At 40.0% G+C, this 7500-nt stretch overlaps 1 long non-coding RNA gene across 2 annotated transcripts in view; it reads left to right on the top strand.

The window, feature by feature from the left end:
- LOC134446740 (uncharacterized) overlaps positions 1 to 3084 on the top strand; it is a 4166-nt gene extending 1082 nt beyond the window's left edge. Inside the window, exons 4-6 of one of the 2 annotated variants that reach the window (XR_010034474.1) lie at positions 879 to 1535; positions 1710 to 1772; positions 2433 to 3084. This is a non-coding gene — a long non-coding RNA (uncharacterized LOC134446740). The remainder of the gene's footprint in view (positions 1 to 878; positions 1536 to 1709; positions 1773 to 2432) is intronic. The other variant, XR_010034473.1, reaches the window with a different exon arrangement.
- Positions 3085 to 7500: the final 4416 nt, after the last annotated feature.

Genomic DNA, 7500 nt, shown 5'->3' with positions numbered 1-7500 from the left:
ACATACACTCACCTGCCACTATATTAGGAACACCCGTTACAACTGTTCATTGAGGCACATTTCTCATCAGCCAATCACATGGTGGCAACTCAATGCATTTGTGCATGTAGACATGGTTGAGATGGATGATCTGATGTAGTTCAAACCGAGCATCATAATGGAGAAGAAAGGTTAATTAAATGACTTTGAACATGGCATGACTGTTGGTGCTGAAAGGGTTGATTTGAGTATTTCAGAAAAGACTGATCTACTGGTATATTCACACTCAACCATCTCTAGGGTTTACAGAATGGTACTGTAAAGGGAAAAAATGCAGTGAGCAGCGATTCTGTAGTCAAAAATGCCTTGATGGCAGAGGTCAGAGGAGAATGACCAGACTGGTTTGAGCTGATACTAAGTCAAATAACCACTCATTACAACCGAGGTATGCATAAGAGAATCCCTGATTACACAGCACATCAAATCTTGAGGCAAATGGGCTATAGCAGCAGAAAACCACATTTGGTGCCACTCCTGTCAGCTAAGAACAGGGAAATGAGGCAACAATTTGGACAGGCTCACCATAAACGACACTAAAAGATCGCAAAAATGTTGCCTCAGGGTCAACATGGATCAACTCTGCCTTACATCAACATTTCAGGCTGGAGATATAATGGCATACGGATATTTTCTTAGCACAGTTTTGGCCAATTAGTACCAATTTGTCTTTGTTGGAATGCCACAGCCTACCCGAGTATTGTTTCAGGCAGTTCTGAAGGCAAAAGGGGTCCAACCCAGCACTAGAGAGGTGTTCCTAGGACCTAATGAAGTGGCCAGTGAGTGTAGATAAATGTTTTAGATGTACGGGAAATCATTAAATGTTTGTTTAAATTGTACAGATGGAAATTCAGCCGACTCACTGTTCACACCAATTGGGGAACAAGAAAGGCTAGGCAACCCCATCTTTTGACAACAGCCTCCACCATTCTATTCTAAAAATGTCAATAATATACGTGTATATCTGCTATATAACAATGTATTTGTTTTAAAAGATTATGTGGGACATGTTTTTTTTTTTTTAACAAATGCATATTTATCCTTTCTATCTGTAAATAATCTTGAACATATACTGAGTGTATGACAATCAAACTGCATTAATTAAATAACAAAATTGCATTATTCCAAAAGCACTTATGACTGTATGGCTACTTTATGACAGCATTTAGATATTTGTGACTATTATATTGTAAGTTACATTTTAATGGGATTTTGTCCAAAGAAGTGCTTATTAATCTTTTAGTTGCTAAATACTTTGCCTAAAACTACTGTCTACACGTTAAGACTGTTTTAACTAATGACTGTGTGGGCTCCGCCCCACCTGCCTGTGCTTTGTTTCGCAACAGAGTGCTGGAGCGATAGGGGGCCAATCATCTCTAATTGAGACCCTTATAAAGACTGGGCGGCTCCGACTCACTCTCTCTCTCTTGAATCTGGCTTCTTCAGACCACAGCCCTGACGGCCACACTGAGAATGCAGACGATGGTGGTGGAATTAATGTATGTACTATTTACTGTCTTAACATTTGTAAAAATCCATCAATATTGGTGTGTCTATGTATGACTTGTGCTTTGTCCTAATGAATGAGCGCCAATGCCAGTCCAGTTGTTTCTGTGTTTTACTATCTCACCAAAAGAACTTCATTCAAGATGTCTTTAATTTTTACACAACAGAACCTGGATCAGGAGTCCTCTGACAGCAGATCTGAATGGGCACCTGATGGTGAAGACATTACAGTAAGTAGGCCTACAATTAACTTTTGACAGGGATAGCTGGTGTCTTCAGTTGATCTGTGCGCTTTGCGGACACTTGATAATATTGAATATGTACATTCCTCCTTTTGCTAGGGAGTCCTATTGGGAGTCCTCTTTATTGATAAATAGTGTTGGGAAATTCTGTGGAAAATGGACGATAATACATTGCATTACATTACACTTTAATCAAAATTGTAGTGTGGGGATAGATGCTTTCCTCAAGAGCTCTTCAGCCATGGAGGGAGGCAGGAGTTGGTAAGAGTAGGTACTGAATCTGTAACCCTGTGATCTTCAGTCCAACGCCCTAACCATGGCTGCCCCTATATGGGGCAGTGGCCTAGTGGTTAGAGAGTTGGTCTTTCAATCTAGGGGTTGCCGGTTCAAATCCCCCCTGACCTCTCCCTACATCTACATCCATGGCTGAAGTGCCCTTGAGCAAGGCACCTAACCCCACAGGGACTGTAACCAATACCCTGAAAAATAATAGTTGTAAGTCGCTTTGAATAAATGAAAGGGTCAGCTAAGTGCAATGTAATGTAAAATGGAGTTAGTAGTGGAGAGTGGTGTGTCTGGATTTCCATTCCTTTTTTCTTTTTTTTAACTGAAAATGTCTTTGCCTTTGTCTTTGTCTTTGCTCCACAGTGTGAGGAAAAGACACATACTAGAGGGAGTCGAGGACTTGGCTGGCCTACAAAATGTCACTAAGGGATGCAACTGACAGCTGAAGTAGGATCTTTTTTGTTTTCTGGCCATGACAATGCTTTGACAGTTGATAATAAACTGATAATTATGATACTATGTGCACACCACTGTTTTTATGGGGTTTTTTTTTAAATAATAAAATGGATGTACTCATCGAAACCACTTGGTGATGTTGTTTTATTGATTGTTAACCACATTATACTTGTAATAGATATGAATGCAAAGTTGATTAGAGCTTTGGCCTCAATTGCTATGTGGAAAATATTGCTCCATGTCTCCATTACAGAGAAATCTGATTATTTTGCAGGATTAATTCATGCAAAAATGTCCAATAAAATTGTGGCGACAATATTACACATGATATAATGGAGAGAATCCTTCCAATTGAAATGAGGAAAGTTCCTTGATTTATTTGTAATTTGACATATTTTATTCATGCAAAAATGTCCAATAAAATTGAGGCGACAATATTACACGTGATATAATGGAGGGAATCCTTCCAATTGAAATGAGGAAAGTTCCTTGATTTATTTGAAATTTGTCATAATTTATTCATGCAAAAATGTCCAATAAAATTGAGGCGACAATATTACACGTGATATAATTGAGGGAATACTTCAAATTGAAATGAGGACATTTCCTTGATTTTTTCAGAATTTTGCCTGATTTATTCAAGGACACAGGGAAAAGTGCACAATTATTTAACGTTATTTTGCAAAGAATATTTAGATTATTTGCTTAATAATAACGTGGGGAAAATTTTGTTTAATATTTTTACGCGTAATAAATCGCCTCAATTTTTTTATGCATTTCCATTGTGTCTCTTTTTACAGTGTATAACATCATAGATGATTGAAGGTTTCATTACCGTCATTTTTTTCCAATTCAGAAGCTGTTTCTCATTTGCTATCAGGATATTGAAAGGGGTCAACTTAAAGCCCTAGCCAGATTATTATCGACTTTCAAATCTTGACTTCTGGTCTGACCAAGAGCATATTACAATTACAATTAACATTTCCAGAACGGCATGGTTGACCCGGCTCCCTTGGTTTGCTACTGGTTGTTTGCTTCTTGACAAAATGGGAGGAGTTCCCGATTTTTCCGGAGGTCAGAAACAATATTTGTATCGCTCCTGACCTGACTAGAAGCAACGCTGAAGGTGTTGCGTCACTATGTGCGGCCTGGCTAGTAAAGCCCTCTAAAGAGCATCTCAGGAAAACATTAATATTTTCTTTACACAGTGCATCATCAATATTACACAGTGCACCTTTAATATTTTCCTCATGGAGGACAGAGGAAAGAACATGTGGAACCTGAATAATTTTTTAGTTAGCAATGGCGGCTCATGGCAATGCCAATGCCAATGCCAATGCCAATGCCAATGCCAATAGTTCCAGGAAGTGGCTGTAGAGCACAGAAAATGTGGTAAAGGTAACTGTAATTCATTTTTACTTAATCTTTGTGAATCACATCACAAACCGACTTCCGGATGTTGACATAATTTTCTTAATAGGCGGCTCTGGAAGAGGCCAAGCATAACAGACAGGACAAGCATCCAATGACAAGTGTCTGACAACCTTCTCTTTACCGATTGGGGGAGGTTCATTGGCTGTCAATAAGTAAGTAAGCCTATTTTCAGAAATCTGGGGCCCACAAGGGAGTGGGCTCCACCGGTGAGACAGTTCTACACCGCTAATTATGAGGGGCCCCTTTAAGCCAAAAGTGCCTGGGCCTTATTTCTCCCCCAGTCCAGCCTTGGTGCCTGGTCTTTTGTGCAAGTGCAGACTGGGAGCAGTGAGGGCTTAGCAGCTCGCTGACAATGTGAAAGACAGACAGAGACAGAGACATAGGAAGACAGATGCAGTATGCTGACATATCATATGGCAGATTTAAGGGTTTATCAGCACTGTGGGTAATGCCCCTGCCTGTCAACTTGTATTAGGCCTTGTGTTTTTATTATTTCACCAGTGCTTTAGGCAATGTAAATAGAGTAATTGTCATGTAAAACAAAGTCATTACGGATTACATAACAATCTGAACTAATTAGGGGAAGAAAAGAGCAGAGTGTACATGAGAGAGAGAGAGAGAGAGAGAGAAAGAGAGAGAGAGAGAGAGAGAGAGAGAGAGAGAGAGAGAGAGAGAGAGAGAGAGAGAGAGAGAGAGAGAGAGAGAGAGAGAGAGAGAGGAAGGAGGTGGAAAAAAGAGAAGGAAATGAGGGGAAAAAGTCAACCAGAAAAAATCTGAAAGGGAGCTTGCATGCATGAGTAGAATTTGGACCTTTGCCTCGTCTTGGACATTCCATCTGATGAGAATGAGTGTTCTTGGGCACATGCCTCATGTTTTTTACATTCCATTACAAAACCTTAATTAGTCAGAATTCCACAGATGAGAGTCCGCCACGTCACCCCTCATACATTTCCAGAGGAAGGTGTTGGAGTGCTCAAGGCACCCATCGGGGGGCACAATCAGGTCAGGGATGGGGGGCAGAATTGGGATGGTACAGTACTGTATGTGTGAAGAGAGGGGGGCCTTTCAGATGACTTTGTCCAGGGCCAAGCTAAAGCTATGAGTGGCACTGGGAGTGCTGCATGTGGTGTCTCCACTTCCTGAATGTCTTGTGAAACTAAGTCAAATGCATGCTGTTCAACAGAGACGGATAACAAATAGGCCTACTGTTATGGTGAAGCTGAAATTATGTAAGGGTCTGTAGACCGCGTTGCCTGCAGTAGGCCGTATGGGTGGGGCAGTCTAGAATTTTATTTTCATTTTGAAGATTAAGAAGCAGGTAGGCCTATTTGAAATTCACAATAAATGTTGACTGTTGGTTGATGGGTGCACATTGGTGGAGTCTGGAACGCAGGTATACGCAGTATACCCACTTCAAAATTTCAGGGATTTCAGTATACCCTCTTGAAATTGATTGATCCATTATTTAGAATAGCACAAATATATACAGTATACCCACCTCAAAAATGCTCAAATATACACTATACCCTCTACAAAAAAGTAGACTACACCACTGTGGGTGCAGTTTTGTGTCATAGCCTGTACATAGCCCACAGAATATGAGTTGGACGACGTCATTCTGCCCTGTGAAATACATTGTAGATACGTATAACAATTGTAATTGTTTTATGTGCTTTATAGACAGTAATACAGTTATTCATTAGGCAATAGAGAAGTAATAAAATGACAATTTCCCAATCTAAATCCTTTTTTGTCGGCCTGGCTGTAAGTGTCGGACTGGCTGGCATGATTTCCTCTGACTGTGTGATATGTGTCAGACTAGCCAAGGTTGGCTCACTGGGGAGACGAACATGGAGAGCACCCAGTAAAAAATGCAATGTTAACTAATTCAATTACACTGGGACCAAATACACTCTGTAAGATCAAAAAAGGAGTGAAAAAGCAGAGACACTTTGAAATTAGATTTTTTTTCTTTTTTATATAACACAACAAAGCTGTTTGAAAATACATAGGCCTACGCTTTATAGGCCATATTGGCCTTCATCAAACACTATATATAAGATGTAGAATGGACTCTCTAAGTCAGTGTTTCTCAACCTTTTTTGAACAAAGGCCCCTTGGTTACATCAGAAGTCTCCCAAAGCCCCCTTCAACTCATCAGAATCTTGACAACGCCCCCCTTAGTATCAAAAAATTAAATGGACTAATACCCCCCAATGGCAGCTAAGCACCACCCCCTCTCAGCTGTTTCCTTCTCAACGCCCCCCCCCCCCCCAACCCCCCTAGAGCTCCCCAATGCACCGCCCCCGTTGAGAAACACTACTCTAAGTGTTGAATTAACACTGCATTTCATTTTACTGTGCAGGCATGAGCACAAGTATCCTCGTCAATGCTAGACTAAACTGTCTCTGAATAAACAACTCTGTCTCTGACTGTGCAGTGAGTAATGGAAGTGAGTGACGCACGTCTCCTCCCTGTAGAGAAGCATGCGTTTTCAATGTGAAGACAGGCTTTTTTTTCTCTTTCCAAACATTTGTTTATAAAGTTTGTTAGTCTTTAACACAAACACAACCCCAAACCCAAAGCACATACAAAGCAAATAAACAAACAAATAATAATAAAAAACAAACAAACAAAATAAAAATAATACAAACAAAACAAATAAACAAATACATTTCAGAGTGAAAACAGGCTTTGCAGTACTTTAGACCAAAGACATAAGCAGTGTGCTCACACTGCCTCTCTTCTTTTTTGTTCACCTATCAATGAACGAGTTTCAAAGTAAATAATACAATGTACCACGTTTTTGTCCATTTTTGCACCTTGTCACCTATAACAAACGTGGTTCATAAGACCTTGCTGGTGATAGAGACGAGACTGTCAAATTCATTGCCTTGAGGCATCACATTACAAGAATATAGGATACACAAGGGCTTTATTTGTCGCATGCATAGAATTGCAAAGTAAAACATTCAGTGACATTAAAGTGTTTTACTGAAAATTATCAACATTAATAAAGTGTAACAGTGAGCGGAGCTGGGAAAGGCAAGGGGAAAATGAGCAGCAGAACTGTAAAAGTGTCAAGAAAATGAAATATCAAAAAGATACAACAGTTGTTTTGGCCCTGAAACAATTGAATCATGATGATTTATCACTTATACATGACTTTCTGCCTCAGTTTGAACAAATTGTTTTCACATTTGCTCAGCTACCTCCCAGTCTTTGAATATACCCTGATTAAACAATCAGTCACTCAAGCTGTCAGACATGCTAATATGACAGACCTGTGGATGTGTTGTGTTGTGATAGAGCACTGACTTGGAGGCTATATAGGATGCAGAGAGGAGAGGAGAGTAGAGGAGAGGAGAGGATAGAAGAGAAGAGAAGAGAAGAGAAGAGAAGAGAAGAGAAGAGAAGAGAAGAGAAGAGAAGAGAAGAGAAGAGAAGAGAAGAGAAGAGAAGAGAAGAGAAGAGAAGAGAAGAGGAGAAATGAGGAGAAATGAGGGGAGGAGAAGAGGAGAGAAGAAAAGAGAAGAGGAGA

Source organism: Engraulis encrasicolus, chromosome 4, assembly GCF_034702125.1.
Source record: "Engraulis encrasicolus isolate BLACKSEA-1 chromosome 4, IST_EnEncr_1.0, whole genome shotgun sequence".
Lineage (NCBI taxonomy): Eukaryota > Metazoa > Chordata > Actinopteri > Clupeiformes > Engraulidae > Engraulis > Engraulis encrasicolus.
The sequence above is the reverse complement of the archived record's forward strand: the minus strand, read 5'-3'. Positions and strand labels throughout refer to the sequence as shown.